Raw genomic sequence first — 22,170 nt, 5'->3', positions numbered from 1 at the left:
TTGATTTGATGTCCCTTGTACAGACTCATTAGCCACCTAGAATATCTTAGCATGTAAGTATCTCTCTGGAGGCAATATTCAAGACCTCTTGAAGACCTCTGATTACTTTGTACAAGTGTTTTTCCTGCTTTGATGGAGCTTACTGTCTTGGTCACTTTGATTTAATCTGGAGTGAACACAGTCAGTGAAACTTAATTGAGGGGCTGAGAAAAGGAGAAGACAGGGACTGATTGTAGGCTTACTTTCTAGGCAATGAAAATACTCTGGGATTGTGAATAAAATTGCTTTGGAGAGTTTACAGGTTTTAAAATCAAACGGAAGAGCTCTCCTTCATCTCTACAGAAATCATGAGCTTTCCAACCTATGTTTCATTATTTATTATTTCTTAAAAAAAAAAAAAATCAGAATCCACTTGGACTGTAATTACTTCAGTCCAGAAGGACCTTAGGCCTTTACTGTTAAGGCAGATTACTTCCAAAATGTCAATAAATGTGTATATAAGGACCTTTCTGAATACCAAATGGAAACTATGGAATGATTTTCTTTCAGTAGCAGTATTTGGGCTTTGGTTCCTCGGTCTTAAGACTCACAAGAACTACAGAGCCTTTGGTCTTGGATAAACCTCCACTTCTAAAATGAGTGAGTGGAGGTGTATTGCAGCCAATTTATTCCACTTTTCCTGTTATTTGGTGTGCTGTGTACATGTATACTATCATTTAAAAACAAACTAACAGCTATGTGTGTAGACAAGAGGGGTGGTTATTACAGGAAGTGGATCACTTCTAAATTTAGTTTATTTCTGTGGTCTAGGCTACTCAGAGTAACAAAACGGGTGCATAGCTAGCTTCCCCAGCTTCAGGCTGGAACCTCCTCTAAGCTTTTTCTCTAGTGGGCATTTTTCCCTTGTCCTCCCCAGTGACTAGCTCTGAACAACGTTGCTTGCAGGTACCCGTGACACAGCCTTGCTCATTAATTTGGTACTGAACTACAGCGTATTTCCAATTGTTAACAGCGGCACGCGGCACATGTACACAACTGTTGCTGCAGAGCATCAGTAATCAGATCAGCCTGGAAAATGCAGGAAGGGGCCATGCTCATTTGCATGTAGTTCTCTAGCTGAGTAATTAAAGAGTCTGTTTGGTAGAATTGCGCTTTGATTCAGAGGATGATGATTCCTGGTGAACATCTCGTACACAAATGGGAGCAACACTGGAGCATACAGGATAGCTCATTAATACCAGAAGAGATTAAAACAAGTGTTGGGGTTAGTTGCAGTGAAATCCTTTTGTGTTGAGCTCCACCACTAGCAGGAGTACTCTGGGACTAAAAATTCCCAAAGAGGTTTGGGATTGGTTTTGAGGGAACTGTTTCTGTAAACTAAGCTGAAATTAGTATTGCCGATAAGTCTCCTTTTTCAATATTCAGGATGATGTGCGGATTTTATGGTTTATTATGTAGGTATTCATGTGAAAAATGTTGTTTTATGATGTTTTGACATGTACATATCTGAGCAGGAGCTACAGGTCTTGGGAGCTTATTTTAGTCCTTATCAGGCAACTGCTATTGCTAGTAAAAATCACTGCATTAAGTGTTTTTGTTTGTTTGCTTGTTTTTTAATTCAAAACCCACCCATCCCTAGAACCAGACAGCCTGGGCAGGACCCCTGGGATGTTTATCTGACCTCTCCTGAAGTGCGGCCAGTGGGACACCAGGCTGCTCTGCACCTTTTCCCTCCCCAAGGCTGGAGATGCTGCAGCCTCTGTCCTGGCACTTGACAACCATCCCGTGGTGTTCAAAAGATTTCCTCCAAATGCTTTGTAGGACTGGCAGGTTCCTTGGGCTTCCGCTTGGTTGTAAACAGCTATGAAAATGCCCTTGCAGGGACATCTGTTACAAACCGAGATCTGTGTAAGTGCCTTCGCCCACTGACGGGTGCCAGCCCGCCTTGGTCTGCTTTCCACTGATGGGGGAACCTGGGCAGGCACCATCCTTGGGCAGGTGCCACCAAAGGTAAGTGGCTGGAAAAATCACAACGCGACGGAACTTTAGGGGGCAGTGCGACACAGGGAAATTAACTGGGACCCAAACAGCGAGCTGAAAACGTCTTATGTAAGTGGAAAAATGATAACACCGCTATTCTCCATTGAGAAGTGAGCAGCAGGAGATGGGGGAGAGGTGGTTTTCTTGGGGTGGTGGGGAAGAAGGGGTTGGTTTTTAATAAGAAAACGTTTGTTACTGAAGTTTCAATGTTTAAATTCAGCTCATTCTTATTTTGGAAACTTCTTGCGTGATCCACCTTTTAATTTAAAACAAAAAAATCAGTGAATATAAAAATTGTTTAGAAGATGGTATAGTTTGAGTCTAGGAAAAGTTATGCTAATGTATTTTATTGTCTTGGTGGAAAAAATTTTGTGGTCTCTTGTAATCAGTGAGCTATTTTTCTTTTGGCTAATGTTCTTTAATTTGACTTTGGTTTTATTTCCAACAAGATAGTTTTGTACTTTTGAGAATGTTTTCCTAAAAGACATGAACAGTGTTTCTTTGCACTGGTGGTAGGTTGCTTTGCCTGCTTCTGCAGACAAATTCTTATCTGAAAGGTTAAGTGGGATGATGAACAATGCTGTCTTGTATGTGTGGCCCTAGGTTTCAATATGCAGCACCTTGGCTTCTTCCAGCTGGAGGTGTCATAGCAGCGGGGAAGCTTGGAGCCCTGAGTATCATACAGTGCTCAGAAACATTTCCTCCCCTTCTGCCCCATCTCGATGATGTACTTTCCATGCATGGTCAAAGGCAGCATCTGACCTCTGTGGTTTTATTTTGTACCGAACGTAAGCCAAAGGACTCGGGTCTGAAAGCAGTGAACATGGGAAGCTGAAGGCAGCTTGACGTGTGTCTTCAGAAGGACTTTGTAAAAATACCAAGAAATGGGATGTAGTCTATTTACTCTGTTTATAGTCAGTTTGCCGTCTACAAAATGAAGGTAATAGGCTGGTAGTTACCAGCTGAAGTTAATAGACCTTGTAAAAGAAATTTGTAATTTTTTTGCTGAATGTAAAGGGCTATTATCCTTTAGATTAAGACCAGCTAGTTGCAACTAATGAACTATATCCCACATAATGTGCAAGATGAACTCTTACAACTGTTATAAAGAGAGCTTCGGTTAATCTTCTAATTACGAAATGAGTAAAATTATTTCTAATAGCGTATAATTTTGTGGTCAAGCAGATAATTATCTTTCTTGCATAAAACAGTGAAAATCTTCTTTGGGGTAAATCAGTCTGTGTGCTCACTGACTTTGTCTGGCCCACAACTCATTTGTCTCTGTCCTCACTTAACCCTGAGCCGAAGCTTGGTGGCTTGCTGAATTGGGTCTTTCCACAGAGCCTGGCACTCGCATTTAGTCTTGTCTCATCAACTTCAGTCCTGGCCTTTATCAGTGCTACTCCTGATGGTCCTAACCCCTCTTCTTCCTCTGTTTGTTCTTTTCTAAACAGCTATTTCTCCTAGATGCTAGTCCTTAAAAATTAGGCTTTAATATAAACTGGTAATAGCTCTTCCCTTGCTAACTTCGTCTGCAAAAGTTGCTCGTCACAGGAGCTCCGACCCTGACCCTTGGATACCACTGAATTGTGTGTGATGCCTCCAAGTGTTGAGCAAGCTTTGATATCTTTTGGATTGAGGAGGGAGAGGTGGGGCAGGGAAGGGACTGAGCAAACAAACTGAAATAGCAGCAATAAATGTTGACACACAAAGCTCTCAACCAAACAAGTTCCCAACGGGGGGAGGTCTGTGGTGAGACGCACAGTGAGGTGGTGTTATGTGAGATGGGGAAATCTGGGTGAAATACTGTCACTTCAGAGTAACTTTGTGGATGCGTAGACTCAACGCAATTGCTTCATCAGACTGATGAGAGGCTTTTTTTTTTTTTCAGTAAAATGGCCCCAGGGCTGAGCCTAAACAGTGGAAATGAGAGAGACCGAAGACAGACTGCCCTTTGCAAGTGCGACCCCTGTGCACCACGGAAAGCCAAGATTTCCAAGTTCTGGGACAATTCCACATAAAGGATAAAAGGCAAGTGGCTGGTTTGGGGCACTCTGTCGAGCCCAGAGAAGTCACTGTTTTCTGGTTTGAGGCTGACTTTGAAAGCCCTTGGTGTTCAGGAGGTGCTGAGGATGTACATCTCCTTGCGCTGTGTGGTTCGACATAATTGGTTCAGTTTTTGTTAGGCAACTGCTGGTTTTATCCTTATTAACATTTAACACTGCTTATAAATAAGAAATGGGTTTCTAATAAGTTTCTAATTAAGGTGTTTTCATTTAATAGCTGCTGAGTGTTTCTGTGCTTCCTGGTTTGTTTTTTAACACCTTGTCTTAATGATTATAGAGTTTGAGGGACTAAACTCAGGAGGAGGAAAACTTCCTAGCACCAATTTAAAGGGAGCCTCCAGAGACCGTGCTTTGAGGCAATGCAGGAGGTGGTGCTGAGGGCTCTTTGTACTGGAGCTGTGGATGCATCTAGTGAGTTATTCAGGGCACAGTGAAAAAGGCATGCAGGAAAATAAAGGCAGATGATTACAGTAAATAAGATTTCCTAGGGCAGCTCTGCTTTCCTCAGTGAACAGCCTAGTAGAGGACAGAGCTACTGCTTTTGTGAATAAATGAAAGAAAAACTACTTTTTGAATATTCTTACTTGTGAAAGTAATTCTGAGTTCTAGCACTTTAAAAAAAAATGCAATCTCCAAAATACTTTGAGTTATTCAAAAGCAGGTTCAACCTCCTTGCAGCACCTTTTATTATCTTTGTTGATTTAACTATTATTTCCCACAAACAATCTGATGTTTGCACTGGAGAAACATTGGCAAGGCAATTACATGGTCTAGTCTTTGTATTTCCAAAAATCTTGTGCTTTTTAAGGAAACCTCAAATAATCTGACGCATTTGCTGTTACACATTTTATGAGAGTTTTCCCACTGCACACATAAGGAAGGTTATTTGCCTGCTTTTCTCCTCGGACTAATAACGCCATACAGTGAGTGTCGCTCTGCTGTGCAGCCAGGTCGCAGCCCTGGGCTGTTGGGGCAGTTGCTGCTGTCCAGAGCCACTCGTTTTGGAGCTGATGTAGTGCTCGTGAAGCAAGGCATCGGCACCGCCAGCCTGCCTGCTGGACCGTGCTGCCTCCGTGCGCCTCCTGCAGCGTCGGGGGATGCTGGGGTTCGGCATGGGCAGCCTGGGCAGGCTCGTGGGGGGAATGCTTGGCTTCCCCGGTGAGCTTATGGGCATGCTGCCTCATTTTCTCCTCTTTGTTAGGAAATAACAGCTAACTTGCGAAATATATGAACGCCAGACAAAAGCCTGAAGTTGCAATAAACTTCGGCAGGCTGACATTTTTTGAATAAATGTTAAGTCTATTTCCATGTAGTTTTCAGTGTACTTTTATGAAAGTTTAATCTTCCGTGAGAGCCTTTCTGTGGGCTGTATCTGTGCACAAATACACATATACGTGTGCAAACAGACAGGTGTAAGGACACACACAGGCTTTTGAAAAGTAAGCCATGGCATTTCAGAACACAAACAGACACCAAGACTTGTCTGCCTCTGCTTTTCCTTGCGCTCCTCCCTCTTAGGAAACTTTTTAACAGCAAATAAAACCCAAGAAAACTGCCTCCCAGATCTGTTAATGCTCAGTTTTAAAGCAGGAGTTGTTAAAGGTGTTATTACTGGTCTGAGGGAGGTGTACCTGCCTGCTGAGCTGCTCCCTCTGCTTTTGGAGTGTTTTATGAAGTGTATTGCACTTTGTACTTCCTCTGCACAGGTGTTGTTCTCATTTGTCAAATTCTTGAAGATCTGAATGTGTTTTTTTATAACTTTTTGCTATCTGCAGTGTTCCATCAAGCTATGAGCAGCTACGTATGTGAAGGGACAACCTCTGGAACTTGCTGTTAAGGGGTAGCAGAGGTTAACTTTGTATACAGGACTAAAGAAAAAGTCCTGTTTCTGAGACAAAAACTCCAGAACTGTACTTGTTTCATTGGTTTTAGTTTTGTCTTAAACTGAGAAATAGCCACAGGAGGTCACCAGCTTGCAAATTCCTCAGCAGGTTCCCCCTTAAAAGAATAATTCCTGCCATTTGAAGCGGCAGAGATGCAGCAGAGCTGCTGTTATGCTGCTTTTGAATAAGGTAATAATCATATTAAAGTAATATAGTGTATAATGTGGGGTTATACCTAGCATTGTAGACTGAACAAATATTTTTTCCTCACAGAAAAAGACTGTTCTATTGTTTTCAATAAGAGTTTGAGGCTTCAGATGGTTTGAGGGATAAATAAACATGTTTAGTGTCTTGCTTTTCAAGTGCAAAAATGTAGCTAAACTGAGATTCCACCTACAGAAACGCTGAAATCCGCTCCGAAGGCTTCAGCTCGTGGACAGCTTGTGAATTGTGCTCCCCTCGGTCTCTGCACATCCCCAACATGGACTTTCCGAGGTTTTTCTTCAGTGCTAATTTTTTCCTTGCCTGCTCGTGAGTGCCCTCGCGTCCAGAGGACGAGGGGCAGATGCGGGTGCCCTGCAGCCGTGCCCGGGGGGCTCTCCGGAGGGGCTTCTCCCACCACCACGGGGAACTGCTCTTCCAGCCCTGCACGGCGTCTTACTGCCAGGCCTGACGCTTCTCCTGACAAAGCCTGGTGATTAGGGGGCTTGTTGGGAGGGCTAGCAGCGCTTGGATGGTCTAATTGCAGAGGGAAACAATTGTAGTGACCAAAATATCCTTTTCCTAAGAATACCCTAAGAATACTGCTAGGCAGCTGCTCTTGGAAATGAAGTGATTCATCTCTGCACTGCAAAAATGGCTTTTTGATGTTTTCTATTTTCAGTTGCCAACACTGATGTAATTTTTATAGAAATTTATTGCTAAGAATGGCCAAATATAAGGATTTTTCCCAGAAAAAACAAATACCTGAATGCCATTGCTTCCCATAGGGAAAATCTACTAGATTTTTTTCCTTATTCTTTGAGCTGGCTGGAGAGTGTACTTGTGCTTGCACTTGTTCCAATCTTAGACTTAATTTCTGACTCTTGACAGCTGACAATTATTTGCTGTATACTGCTATTTTCATATTGGGGAAAAAAATACTGCAAACAATGGATGTATGGGAGTGGTGGACAAGGCAGTATAGCATGATATATTATAGTGCTGTGCCTTAGCTCGCAGTGGGCACTTACCCTTGTGATGTACGTGCTGCTTGGCAACTACGGAGTGCGAAAGCTGCTGCCCGTGACCCAGGATGGATCAGCACATGCAGGCTGACACCTGGCACCTCTCCTCTGCAGCACAGCCAAGCCTGCACAGGTGATCTTGCTATTCCTTTTTCTTTTTAAAATTACTATTATTTTTTTTAAATTTACTATTTAAATTACTAATTTTTTTTTCAATTTGCTTCACGGTGGGTAACTTTGCTCTCTAACAAACCAGCCAATCTCTACATGTCGCTGTGTGTCCCATCTGCCAAGTGGCAATGCGGGACCACGACGCGCCCCCCGGCAGGTTCTGGCAAAGCTGCTTGTGGCTGGCCAGGCTGCACGGGGTGCAGAATGGGAGCAGGGCTGCCCGCGTGCTTCAGGGTGCTTGCAGGGGACGGAGTAACACATAACGTACAGTGAGCATGCAGTGTTCTTGTCTCGTGGGTTTAGGCAGCTGCTGCTGGAAGTTGCACCAATAATGCTGAAGGGCAGTCACGTTTTGAGATTCTTGAACTTGGTTTGTTCGGTGTTCCCAAACCGGCTTTGGTTCATTGCCTTTATTCTGTCCCTGCTCTGCAGGATTTACAACCGACTCCAGCTGCAGGAAGTCCCACAGGGCCAAGTGGCCCCCAAAAGTGCTCCGTGTCCCTGTGGTGCAGCCAGACGTACTGACGGGATGGGACAGCTGGGGCTGGGAGAACCTTGGCCCAGGTTTGGGTTTCTGTTCCTTTCTTCACCATGTGGTTGTGCTCAAGTGTTTAAGAATTCCTCCAAAGCCTTGAGTTATTTGCTTCTGAGTGCAAGAATATGCCTTTTCTCAAATAACATGCACCATTGTTCAGTTACCACTGCATTAGTGGTTTTCATCTTTGGGGCACTCACTTCTTTCGGCGTTTTTGTGCTTGCAGAAGTGACTTTGATCACCTGCTGCTGATCCTGAAGCTTATGCAAAAATACCTTTCTCATAACTGGCAGAGATGGTGGGGGAAAACTAGGCTTTCTAAGTGTGAGTGGTGTGTGTGGAGAAGCCATCCAAACTGTACAAAGCAAAAATGATGTCAACATTGACCATTATTTGTAGGAAAAAATCTTCAGGCCATTGTGGATAGCTTGATCCTGTGTGCCCACTGGATTAATGTCAGGAGAAATAAAGTATTTCTTTTACAAAGAACTAAATTGGTGGTGTTTCTGTATTTTAAATGTTATTCTGACAATGCTCATTCCTCTTATCTAGGGTCTAAAAGACTGCAGTAGTGATAATTGCTGCCATTTTTCTCTAATTTGTTGGAGTATGGAGTGATTTCGACTGGGAAAATTAAGTAGACTATGATTTTCCAGTTGAGAAAATGACAGAAAAGGCACGCAAAATGTCTGAGCAGGATATATAAAATGGTCAGTGTCACAGAGAAGGCAATAATATGAGAAAGAGGAGAAATAAAATTCACAGGAAGCACAAAGGACAGCATGGGGGAAAAATAGGTCCTTTCGTAATACACAATGCAGTTTTGGAACTCCATCCCCTGCAAATTTGTTAAAAAGAAGGATTTTGTAAATGATTTAAATACAGAGGAGACAAACTCAGGAAGGATGTGGAAAGAGCTGCTAAGTGCAGCGCCCAGGTCCTCTGAGGGCTGGAGCTCAGTGTTCGAGCTCCTGGTGAAGCTCTTGGGCCAGAGGCAGGAAGGCGAGAGGGTGAGTGTTTGGGGAGGGACTTCAGCTGGCTTTGTGTACAGATGGGGACAAAAGCTGTGGCATTTGACTTGATTCTACTTTTTCATTTACTTTCTCCGAGGCCCAGCTCGGTTGGAAGTGTGCTCCGCAGTGCTGGGAGAGTTCTCAGCAGAAGCAAATAAGCGCTCTGTAAGCAGAGCGTGGATAAGCTCGCCGGGGCGGCGCGGTGTGCTTAGCACCACGGGGACCTCTCCAGGAGACCTGGGGAGCCCTTGGGTGCTGTGGGCATGGGGAAGTGGAGATGGGCAAAAATCCGACCGAGCAGGACAGACACAAGGAGCTCCTTTTGTGGTTTAAATTTCCCAGGTATTCCTTTTGTGCTTGGGCGCTTCCTCTTGGGAAGATCCTGCTGATGCTACGCGCCCCCCAGAAAGCCATGGCTCAGCTGTGGCTGTAATCCAGAGTAACATTGAGTGCTACATTAGCAACAGAGGAAATACAAGTTAATAAACTCATAATATTAATTTTTCATCTTTGTTTCCTGGGCTTATGATTATTCATTAAAGGAATTGTAGCTGTTTAAAAAACAAACAACAACTGATTTTGCATTATTGAATACGTGGCCCAGCAGCACATGTAAAATGTGAACGTTAAAGGAGTCCATGGGGCTGCAGACAGCCTGAGCTGTGGGGAGCACTCTGCTCCTGCTAAATAGCTGGGCTATGCCAACTTGACCGTCTCTCTTTATATCATGTACATCATTTATAGCAGTCCTGCCTGGCTCAGGGCTGGCACAGCGTGGGGCCGGGGAAGTCCTGCCATGCACGTCCCCGCAGGCAGCTACCTGGCCTTTGGGCTATGTGCTGTGAAACATCACTTTCCAAACGATAATCTGCAATCCAGTGAAGTGCACAAATAGAGGAATTACATCACATGCAAAATATGCCCCCTTATAAATGAGCATAATTCGCTGCAGTACTTCACATCAACAGGACGTTAAACACTGTCCCTTTTATGCAAGGTTGTTTCCATGGCAACTGGGAATGATTCCTTGGATCAGAAACATCTCTGCTCCGTGTACCGATTGTAGCAATTCTGTTATTTTCATTTTCCTATTAAAATAGGCAGTGTGTTCCCATGAGCACAGGGGATGGTGATGATCTCGCAGCATGAAACCTCTTCCCTTGCATGCAACCTTACAGAGGTGCCCGTGTTCTGCCCGTTTGCTTTTGAGAGCATTGCACGATTTTTGGAGGGGAGTGAGACCCGGAGCCTTGCCATCCCACTGAAGCCCAGAGGGGCTGCACGGTGACCGGGCGGGCATTTGGGGGCTCTGCTGCACCCCACGGTAACTCAGTGCCAGAGCCCAGCCCTCCAGCTGGAGATCCCAAGCTCTTCACATCACTGTGGGTGCAGGAATCCGAGCAGGCTGTGGGTGGGGGGGCTAATTTTTGGCTGCTGTGCTAGGGGAGGTCCTGCAGCATGGGGTCTAGCTGGGGGCAGCCTCTTTGGGGCACTTCCCCGGGATTAGCTGCGTTGAAGCACTTTTCTGCCCCGTGCGGGGGGAGCACACCGACTGCTGGGGGCTGACTGCGCGATGCCCCTAGCTCGCTGACACCAAGAAAGCCAAAGTGCTCGGAGCATCGCTGCTTCTTCCCCTCGGTTCCTCGTGTGGCTTTGCTTTTGTTTCCAGCACCGAGTGGTTCCAAATAGCTTGAAAACTTCTGTAAATTGCAGGTGCCAGCACTGGACTTGGAGCTGGTTGTCCTCAGTCGAAAGGGAAAAGCAGAAATGGTTATTAAAGGGCAAGGTCCTGATGTCTGGACTGAGCTACTTAATGAGTGCGGTATCCATGACGGGCGGTGAGCGCAAAGCTAGCGTTTTATTGTCTGTTACAGCAAGTATTTAATAAGGTTTTGTAATGTTGTAATAATTGTAATGCTGCCACAATGGCAACAACTGCTGTTGCAAGGGCATTACATCTCTTGATCACTTTTTTTTCACAATAAAGTTATGAAATATGTATACAACAACTCTTCCTTTTAAAAGCTTGGCAATAGGGGGAAAAAAAATCCTTCCCTACTTTCTGTAGCTTTTGAAATATGCTTTAATCAGATTACTGAAGTACTGTGCATAAAATACGGCACATCTGTAACAAGGAATTATAGATGTGGAGAGATGCTTTGATAAATCATTGCTCTCCTTTACCAAAGGGCTGAGGAATATGCGTGGTGTATAGCTGTAGATGTTTGTCCTTATAGTGGATACTTTATGGTCTTGAAACAGCACGTGAATTACCTGAAAATATCTAATGAGCCTCAGTCCATGACCTGAATTACCAGGGAAAATAAATCTTTCCCAAAGACTATTATTTAAGTGCCCTTTCCAGCAGGAAGCCTTCATACAGCTGGCAAAGTCCAAAGTGTGTGCATGTATGCCTTCATTTCTGTGCTGACTTTTAGCTCAAATTATTTCTGCTAATTGAAGCGTGGAGGTGGGTGCCAAAGGTGGAGCTTGTCTTTGGGTTGTGTTTCCTCTTCGATGCCAGATGTAAAGGCTCTCTCATTTATTTTTTGGTAAATGCATTTCCACTGGCGATCACAGCCGGTGCTGCTCTCCCGTTCAGGTGAGGCGCGTCCCATTGCCGGGCTGCAGCAACTGGGCAGCCGGCGCTGGGTCGCCGAGGGGAGCTCTCACGGGTGGCAGGGCTGTTGGGTTATACAATCTCTTCACAAACAGTTATTGGCTAATTAGACTCATCTGTAAGCTCAAAATCTCCGTGGAATACAATTATCTAGCATATTTAATGCTGCCTGCTGTCCCGCTGTCCTGTCCTCTTTTCCCCTTTTTATAAACCTCTTATTGAATCAAGATAGACCTGTCTCTATAGAAACAGATTCTGTGGTTTTCTGAAGTCATTTCTTAAGTGTTTCATTTAATAAATGCTCTCAAACTTAAAGGCAGGGAGAAGATACCATCAGGAATAGGGAATGATCAGCTGTGAGTATCTCATCTCTGAGTTAAGGAAATGTTTTATCCTAATAGAGGGGAAAAGAGGGTAGAAAAATCAGCATGGGTTATACATATTTTTCATCAACACTTTAATATATATGAAAGAGCAGAAGTACTTGAATGGCTTTTCAACCAACAGTGACCATGTCAAATGTCTGAAATTTACTGGAAAATAAATACAAATTTAAAAGGGACAAATTGTCCTAAACAGCCTCATGCCCTGACTGATTCATCTCCCTGATGTCAGGTTTTCCCCCTCTCTGAAGACAATAGTTCGATGTTTCTGTAGCTGAATCCTCTGCTTTGCCCAGAAACAAGATTACAGCAGGACTGGATGATCTTAGAGGTCTTTTCCAACCTAAATGATTCTGTGATTCTCTGAGATGAGTTATAATAAATGATAGCAGTTAGATTTCATACTCAGTTGCTGGTAACTGCTCTAGTTCATTTCCATGTGGACTTCGTTTCCCACCACTGAGCATTTAGCAAATGCTTGCTTTCCTTGGGAAACTGCGTATAAAACCCCGTGGCTGCTGGGTCAGCCTGGCGTGTGTCCCAGGCAGCGCAAAGGGAGGCTGAGGGGAAGCCCCACCAGGCTTTTCAGAAAAAGCTCAGTGTTTCTCCTCACAGTACTTGCATTTAAAAGTAAAAGGAAAAAAAAGGGGGATGGGAGAGGGTTTAAATTCCAGATGGTGGAAGTGCAGCAGCTGGTCAGTAACTGAGCTGTCCCCTGGGAGCGACGGAGCCTTGGCTGGGGACGCAGCTCTGCTGCTGCACCCTCTGTGCGGGGCTGGGGCGGCTGCCATGCACGTGTCCCATCCCTGTTAGCTGGACAAAGCTGCTCCGGCTGACCCAGGCTGCCGCTGGGCTCGGCTTACACGTCACCGTGCACCAAAAGCAACCTCCCTTGGAGAGCATCAGGGCACACGTCAGTGCGATGCAGCGGGAGCCGGGACCCGCACCCTGCGCCAGGCGCCTCCCGCAGATCTCACCTCTGGCACAGCAGCACTGATGCCACGTAGCAATCCTGTGTCCTCGGAAAATATTTGGGTAGTACCTCATTTATTCTTGCTTTAGGAGCAGATGACATGTAAACGTACACTTCTGTGTTTTAAGGGTATTATTTTAAAGGTTGAGTTGACGGCATTTTGGTTTACATCGAACTTTTCAGGGCATGCCTTCAGTAAGTGATAGGAATTCTAATAAACGCTGGCAGAGTCTGCACTTCTCAAACACCCTGAGAAAATAAATTAATGCGCTATTCTAGCTATGACATTAGCAGATGCTGTGTGGGCAGTTGTTTTACAGAAACAGTCGCACCATCTCTAATAGCATGATGAAAAGTGAAATAAAAAAATACAACGTTTCTGCTGCTGCAAATGACTAATTTAAAAGTCTTTATGCGCTACATTGTCATCTGCAGTAAACAAGGTCTTCTCATCAGAAGACTTTATTAACATTATTAATAAAGAGAAAGAAACCAGGTGGTATATATTTACAGCAGTTATGCATTGCTCCAGATAAAACAGACCACAGAGCATAACCTTACGGTGAAATTAATTTCTAGAGTGACCTCTGTAAGTACCTCGTTCTTCAGAAGGAGAAAAAAGTGGGTTCTGTCCAAATTACCTCCTAGGAGTAGAAGCAGAACGGTTGGTGGAGGTTGGCAGGGACCTCTGGAGCTTGTCCGGTCCGCCCCCCCTGCTCGAGCACTTCAGCTTTCCTGGGGCAGGCAACAAAAGCAGCCGGGTCTCTCCACTTCGGGCTCCACCAGGCTCCATGGGGAGTCGGTGCTGCCTTTCATCGCTGTGACCATGCCAGCCCGTGTGCCCGCTCACAGCCTTTTTTTTTTCTGATTATGTGGTATCAGAATATTTTAAGTTTTTACATGAAACTTTTCTTCAAAATGTGTGCCTCTAACCACCAGGATAACTTACCATGAGAAAATTAGCTCTGCCATCACACTTGAACTGTACTCAAGTCCTGAAATTATCTGGTTTGAGCCATTGCATCGCTTTGCTTTTGTCTGCAGAGCTGAAGAGTCCTTCTTGATGAATTCCTTGCCTTCCCTCGGATGAGAGCTGGGAGCCTTTCACAACAAAGCAGGTTTTGCTAAACTTAGAAATCATTCTGGTAGCTTCCTCAGGGCACCCTTTTAGCTATCTTCTGTTATAAGCCAAGGAGCTGAAAACTGTTTCACGTTAGAAATCTAATCTCGCTCTTTGTAATAAGTGGCTTAATCCTGGCTTTTCTTTGTAACTTCTTTGAGAATTGCTTTAGACTATGGTGTAAACCTGCTGAGGCATAGCCTCTAATTGCTTCTGGCTGGCTTTGAACCTTTCTTTTTTATTTATTTATTTTATTTATTTGTTTATTTTATGTGCTGTGTTTTTGTTTGATCATAAAAATAGTAATAATAATAATAAACTTGTTTCTTATTGGCCAGTTGTTTTCTGGGCTGCCACAGAAGACACTAACACCTGTTGAGGCTTTTGGTCTCTGGAGAGCTCCCAGTTCTCCACATTTTCTGACAGGCTTTGCACACATCATTGCACGTGCTGGGATTATGTCCCACAGTCCCTATAAATTTTGATGATTCCACCATGAAATGACTCAGGGCAGGTGCTTCTGGCTTTGTAAGCTGAGACAGCATAATTTAGATATTTTGCTTTCTCTTACATGCTTCAGTGGATCATCAGCTTCAGGGAAATACAGATTCACATCCTCTGGTATCCCAGTCTGTTTTGGGGAAGACACTGCTCTTCTATTGCCACCTCCCTCATCTGCTTAGTTTTTTTTACAGACGCTTACTCCCACGAAGCCTATACAAACGGGAGGTCTCCACCTTGAATTCGTAAAGTGCATCAGCACAGGTTAGCATATGCAAAATTGCACGAGCTCTGCCTCGGAGCAGATTTCTAATTAGCCTTCACTCTGAGCAGGGCTCTTAATTGCAAACCTGTAATTCTGGTTGCTCAGAGGTAATACGCCAGCTGTCTGACCAAAAAGGTAATTGAGGGAAACACCGAGAGCTTCAGGCGCTAGTTCTGTGCTCTGATGGCTGCCCTCCCTGCTGCCTTTCCCCCTCACGCTGACCAGCGCTGCTGACTCCTCTCCCGAGCGCCCTGCAGATTTCTCTGCAGCCGTGGCTTTCAGCAGAGCTTCACGGGAAGCTTCTGAGGCTGCCATAGCCAGAGCTACGCCAGCCTGTCCCCTTCTGTGATGATATCCGAACGATACCCATTGGAGTAAAAGCAAAAATTTTATTTTTTTAAACAAAGCTTTTTCTAACTGTTCGGTTTGTACAGGAAAACCAGGACGTTTGCAGGGTTTTATTTGCATCCTCAGTGGGGAGAGGCTCTCTCCTACCAAAGTAATTGTGCCCATGTCTCATGCCTAGAATTCACTGGAATTTATTACACGGATGAAAGTTTCTCTACATCTCATAGAAGTCACAGCTTTCCTTCCTTAATTAAATTTTCAAAGATGAATTTTAGAAGGAAGCTCTCAATTTTTACTTGACACTTGGAGGCTCCGTTAGAATTTGCAAACTAACATATCCTTCCCTGAAAGAAACAAAGATTTTTTTAACATAATTTTTCTAATGGAGCTTGAAGTGACAAGTAAATAGGTTTTGCTCTCATACATCAGCACCTTTTAATATTCCAGATGTTACCATACAATAACTTTGCAAAATTCTTTCAATTCGATATAATGTGCACAATTGGAGCAGGCAGACTGGATGCAAATGACCGACAAGCCAGAAATAAGCAGGATGATCATCCTCCAAAGTGAGGGATGTGGTGGAGTCAAGTTCTTCCACAGCCCCGTTACTTGTAGGAGGACAAAGAGGGGTGGTTAACATCAGTTTACTCCTCATAGATTCTTAGAGGAAAAGAAATAGGAAAAGGAAAAAATAAAGTTTAACAAATCTCCTAATAGACTCTCTTAGTGATTATTATTTCTACCAAAATGTATAGACTTTCCCTGAAAACTTGGGTTCTGTTGTATCCCCTAAATAATATAGGGGATAATATACATTAACGTGCCCTGAAAGCTAGAGGAAATAAAATCGCAGCTTTGTAGCCGGCAGCAGGAAGCCCAGAACGTATCTGGTGGATTAGGTGGGAACTGCAGACGTGAGCCACGGCACCAGCAGGTTTTCCACAAAGTTCCCTTGGGTTCCCGAGGAAGGCTGCGACAGGCCGTGTGAAGGAAACTGCAGCTCCTGAAGCGCCTGTGGCAAAATCTCAAGCCTTGGACCGTTTGTGTAGCAGGCTGACTTGAGGCACAGAACAAACGCCACGCCGTGGCTGCAGCTCCCCGGAGCGACCCGGCCGCGCTGGGCTCGCTGAGGAGCCTGGCGCCCTTTCCTGCCCTGAGAACTGAGGTAGTTAAGGTGTCCTGGGGAAATGGGAGTGGGAAATCTTTTAACTAGAAAAAGTATGTTTTTTAGCAAATATATCCTTTACCAGCCCACGGAATCAGTTGCCAGTTAAACCTGCTCACTCCAAATACGACTCAGAAAAGCCGTGATTAGCTCCTTATCCCATTCAAACCTTTTGTTCCTGCCCCAAGGTGACAAGCTGTTAAACAGGGAGGGAAATGCCTGAGAGAAACATGCAATGGGGACACAGAGAAAGGCAGGAAAGGTGAGCGAGCGTCTGCCAGCCTGTGGCAGCCCCCGCGAGCTGCAGCCTGCGTTTCCGAGGAGTGGGAGGCCAGCCTTGGAGGAGCTTTGGCAACAGAAAGCCCTGGGGAATAAACTGCTCGCCTCTCCATCCCCCGTCCCTCTGTGGTGCTCGCTGCCCTCTGCCGTGGGCCGGGACCCCCAGCGTCGCCCTGCCACGAGGGTGCCTGCGTCTCCCATGGGTGCCCTGCATCAGTGGCCCGGCCCTGGGTGGCCATCGGGCACGTCTGGTCCCACCGCCGAGCAGGTGGCTGTGACACAGCTTGCTGTGATGGATTGCGGGCGTTACGGTAAATATTTTGTTTGCCCTGAGAAATTCTGCTGCTGCGCTCACAGCGTTATTGAAAACTAACGAGCGCGTCAGCAGGGAGCCGGTGTTTTGTCAGCTGGATGTATCGCCCTTCTGCAAAACCGAGGACAAAATGTAAAATAGCATCCTAAGTATGGTTCAGGAGTGTTTGCTGTGTTTCAGTCTGCCCAAACTGTCCAGACGGGGTCACAGGGACTGGTGCTGGGGGTCTGGGAAGACCCAACGGTGGCTGTAACCTTCCAGCTGGATCGGGGAGGAAGGGGGTAGCTCTGGGGGCTGGCAGGGGGCACGCTCCTGGAGGGGCCTCCTCGGGCACCAAATGTCGTTCTGGGGGCGGGGATCCCCTGTGCAGTGCTGCCTGTGCAGCCCGGGCTGCCCACCTTGAAAGTGTACCTGGGATTTACGGAGGTGTTTGCAGTCCCCTGTTCACAAGTGCAGCATTTCCATACTCACACGAGGCTTATGCTGCAATTTTGGATAGGAAACATTGCAAGGAATATCATGCTGCACCTGTGCTGGTTTGCAAATGGGAACTTAACGTAGATTTTTTCCTCTGTTATAATAACAGCACGATGAACAGCTGATTTTAAGCTATGAGAACAAAGGAAAATGCAAGTTGGAATACCTTAATTTTTCATTTTTGGGTCAGAAGGGCTTTTGGTGTGGCACACTTGTGTGTCGATATAGTGCAGAGAAATGTAATACCTTTACGTGCACTACTGTGGATAACTAATATCTGTTTTTTCCTTCAGTTATAAATTTTAACAGGCACCTTATTTCCACTAAATAGTGACTGGTGCTCTAAGCGAAGTAGAAGAATTTCTGAGACACAAATTGTGCAGTAGTTTCATTTCTCACAGATGAATACATTACATTGAAAGCATTTTAAAACAGGTAAAAGGGGAAAAAGCTGAATGCCCTGGCATGGCCCCCCCTCCTGCCTGGGTGGCTCATCCAAACCTGCCACTTCACAGGGTCAGAGGAAGCCCTGCGTGGCTTTCGGGGTGCTTTTAGACCATAAAGAAGGCCCTGTGCGAAGCTAAAACCCAGCTCTGTATTTGGGTTCCCCATCCCTGGGTGGGAAGTTGCGTGGGCTGGGGACATGTGGCTCAGTGCCCTGGCTGTCCTCGGCCCCTCTGAGCATCCCTAAGGGAAAAGTCAGAGGGGTGGGACTGCGCTGTGAGCTCTTGGCCAGTCTTCAGGGGTACGGGTGGCAAAGGCTGCGAGGTCACTGCTCACATAGGGGGAGTTTGCACAAGCAGATGTCTCAATTGCATTAAAGCTAATGATAATGGGAAAAAAAAATCTTTTTAGCAGAAATACAGCTTCTTCCTTCCTATGATCATTGCTGGGTGCAGTCAGCATCTGCTCCCATCGATGCCTGATCTGCCTTGGTATACTCAGAGGTTCGGGTTAAATTGCTGCTATTACAGCTGGGCCGCGTACTCCATTTCATGAGGCTTACTGCTGAATCTTTATGTGGAAATACTTTGTCCTGATATGTTCTTACATACAGCTATATAGGTATTTCTTGCTGTGGTGGGTTTTTTTTATTATTATTATTATTTTCTTGTATTTTCTTCAGGCTGCAACTCAGCCTCACTGCCCAAGAATGATTTTTATTTCATTCTGAACCCTGCAGAGTAAATCAACAGCAAAGCAAAGTTTATGCTGCTTATACGAGGGACAAAACAAAGTCAGGATCCCATTGCACTCAGTGGCTGCTGTGCTCCCTGGCAACAGGCATTAATTAACCTATTTCCTAATGATGTCTGGGTGCCTCGTCGGGGGGAGCGGGTGCATGGGGCTGGGCTGCTCCTGCCCCCCGACGGGGTAATCCCCAGGAAATACAGAGCATCCATTGCCCTGCTCAGCTCCACGCCGTGAACCTGCACAGAGCCCAGTTAAAACCTGAGGGTGTTAAGGAGGCTTTATCCAGTATCTGATCGCTCGTCTGCTCTTTGGAAGGCACGCAGGTGTCCACAACAGGCTTCTGTGGCTGTGCCCAAGCGGCTGGCCAGGAGCTGCAGCGGGTGCTTGTGCCTGGGGGGACGGGTTGGGGAAAGGACCAATTCTGTCTTCAGTTTTATTTACATCCTACCTTTACTGTCAGCGCAGGGCGTTTGGCACAACCCATCCCCAATGAGACCACACCACTGACAACCCCTTGTTCCCTTCTCTCCTTCACTTCTTTGTCAGCTGAGTCCTCTCCCCATTTATTTTGTCTCCATCGTGCTCATACAACTTACCACCCTGAGCGAGAGCGCTGCAGTAGCAGTAGTCCGGTTTCCTGGAATTTAGTATAACATCGCATGGAGCCAGCCTCTCGCTTTAATCTTAAACCCTTTCATCTTGATTAGATACGGTGATATAATTTAATGTGCCTCAGTATACTTATGCCCTTTTTGTTTCAGTAAATTATGTATTTCAGAGTTTATACAATCATGATTCTTGCCATGAAATGTAAGACACCATCAGCAGGCTGCACTCTCACAAGCTTCTTTAAGCTGTTGTGAATTTTTGTGTCCTCCAAGTCCTCCAAGTGAGGACTTTAGATTTTGCTTGCAAAACACCAGGCTCCAACAGTGGTCATTTTCCTGATAATGACATGCCTTAGCAAGAACAGGAGACATCTGTGTTTTGTGGCAGAATGCAGTGCAAAAACATGACGCTGTGTAGTTCTAAAACTATTCCTCACTTTGCTTTTTATCCACTTCCACCACCCATGCGTGCGCTGCAGGTTGCAGCAGCACCAGGGGAGCCTGCGCTGCTGGTGACACGCCGAGGAAGCAGATTATACCTTTTTTATCTGGAAATGCAGGCATTTATATCAATGTTTTAGATGTTTATAGGTTGAAAAAAAAATGCAGTAAAGGTTCATTTAAAATACTGCAATGCCACTTCTGTCCAAACAGATCAATTTAATGGTTATTTAGTAGAAATAAATTCAGCCAGGCATAATGGAAACAGCAGCAGGAGAACCTAAATATAGCAGCAGCAGCAGCAGCAGCCGGCCCTGGTGCAGCGTTTTCCTCCCAGTGCTGTGCTGTATTTTAACAGGTGTATCTTAACATAGGTGTGGGCAGTGTGTAAGGGCGCTGCGTGGCTCCCACCCTGCCCGCACCAGCGAGCGGCCCCGCTGTGCCGTGGATGGGAGCGAAGGTGGTCGGACCTGGTAACAACCTGGTAGATAACGGCTGCATTAAAGGGCTGCCCAGGAGCAGTTACCAGTCCGAATGTACAGGGGATACAGGGAGCAGCCTAAATATGTATGGGGCTTGTAGGAAAATTGCATAAAATGATCATTTAGCTGAATAAAAGATATAAAACGGGGCTTTCTTAAATGCCAGAGGTTTGGAGTATTTATGGTTTCCTTGCTATAAATACATAACTCAGGGACAGTTTAGCGAAGCAAAGCAAATTACCAGCTAAAGCGACAGAGAGCTGTGCCGGGGGCAAGTGCCTGCATCGTGCCGATGCTCCAGCGCCGGGGGGGCTGCGGTGTGCAGGAGCCCACGTCTGCCCCCGGCGCCCCGGGGCCTCCCCAGCCACTCAGCATGCTGAGGGGTGCACGGCGGCCAGTGGGCAGAGCCTCTGGTGGGATGGGTGGCTTTTCAAGCAGGACCCGGCTGCATCCACAGACGAGGCGTTTTCCTGCTTTCCGCGTGCCGGAGGCTGCAGTGTGTCCGGCCTCGGGTCCTCTGCTCCGGCAGCTGGAGTTGTTGCTCTGCCCTGGACCTGCTGAGAGCCCAGCTGGGAGCTGGGGGAAAAGCTGCCGGAATGGGAATCACGAATTCTTCCCTTCAAACCACACCGGGGCTGCGCCTGTCCTGCACCAGTAGCGCTGGGCACTGCATGTCCAGCGCAGTCCCCAAAAGGTGGCAGTTCAGCCCCTAAATTCATTTTGTGTTACCATGATGGAGGTACCTGTTAGAAGGGGACTTTTACCTTCTTTGCGAAGGATGGATTTTATTTCTACCAAAATGTTTGCGGCTCACTGAGCAGAATTAATCTATAATTTGGCAGTTAATGTGTCCGCAAGCTCTCATGAAAGAAAAAAAACTTATTAAACTTAATCGGGTTTTAGGTTTTCATTATTTCTGCTCTAATAAACACAAGAAGCCATACTGTGGGAACACAAAACTGAGCGTGCTTTGTCGGGGAGGGCTCCGTGGCCCCAGGTAATGCTCAGCACTGCAGCAACGCCTGTGGGCAGCACCTGCGGGCACACAGCTGGCCTTCAGCCCGCCTCCTGCTGCATGCCTATGCACACACACACATATAAAATATAAATACATGTAAAATATACCTGACATTAATATGCTAGCAAAAAGAATACCTATTTTATTATATTTATATTTCATACATCTGTTTCATCTATATACAAATATATACATATATCAAAATTGCAGTTTGGTAGCTTTACTCCTTTCCCAAGCAGCTGTCAATATTCAGGACCTTGCTAATTAGTTGCACAGTCAGAGAGGAAATTAATAACGCAGTCAGATATTTTAAATTGTCTTTTTTTTTTTTTTTTTTTCTTATGTGTCTAGTGTGTACATGGAGGAGAGGTCAAAGGCGGGTAGGCTGTGCAGGGCGGATGTCCGGAGCGATGTGATGGCTCTGTTAATGGACAAGACCTTTCTAAAATAGTGGAAAAAAATAAGGTACCAAACGATGTTTTTTAAAAGTCTGTGGGAGCGAGGGGGCAGTTTCACGAACACCCATCCCCATCGCATCTTCGCCGCCGTGCGGAGCCGGGTACCACTCGCCGTTGCCTTGGCAGCGCTCAGCATCTCCGGCCGTGCCCGGCAGCTCGCCCCATCCAGGAGCCCGGGCTGCTTCCCCGCCCCGCAGCTCGTTTGCTTTCATAACGGTGAAACAGCAACAAAACCTGCCGCTTCGGTGTCATGTCTGAAGTCGTTACTTAAACGCCAAAAAGGATCCCTGAAGTATTATATCCATACGTGTGAATTGCTGGTGGAGAACACATGTAATTAAATGTTTTTAGAAATTATTTGGCAATTTGGACTTAGTATCTACAGACAATAGAAATGAAGCTACTGAGATGTCAAGAAAAAGCAAAGAGAATGGAAACATGAATATATTTAATTGTAGTGAAAAGTTACAGTTGTGTTTAAAAAATGACTTTTCATACTTGAAAGAATTTTTGTATGTTTATTTGTAGTCATTCGTTTGCAGCACGGTGCTGGAGTACAGGATACAGATACAGCAGCACCAGGTACTG

General features: G+C 45.6%; 1 long non-coding RNA gene across 3 annotated transcripts in view; it reads left to right on the top strand.

Annotated features, from left to right (window-relative positions):
- LOC106043869 (uncharacterized) overlaps positions 1 to 22,170 on the top strand; it is a 52,716-nt gene that overhangs the window by 17,470 nt on the left and 13,076 nt on the right. The window contains exons 1-4 of one of the 3 annotated variants that reach the window (XR_010832311.1): positions 2,039 to 2,109; positions 3,932 to 4,071; positions 6,389 to 7,348; positions 7,819 to 7,951. This is a non-coding gene — a long non-coding RNA (uncharacterized lncRNA). Of the gene's footprint in view, positions 1 to 2,038; positions 2,110 to 3,931; positions 4,072 to 6,388; positions 7,349 to 7,818; positions 7,952 to 22,170 lie in introns of those variants that run through there. The other 2 variants (XR_010832312.1, XR_010832310.1) reach the window with 2 other exon arrangements.

This window comes from Anser cygnoides, chromosome 6 (genome assembly GCF_040182565.1).
Source record: "Anser cygnoides isolate HZ-2024a breed goose chromosome 6, Taihu_goose_T2T_genome, whole genome shotgun sequence".
Taxonomy (NCBI): domain Eukaryota; kingdom Metazoa; phylum Chordata; class Aves; order Anseriformes; family Anatidae; genus Anser; species Anser cygnoides.
This window is presented reverse-complemented; position numbering and strand designations above follow the sequence as displayed.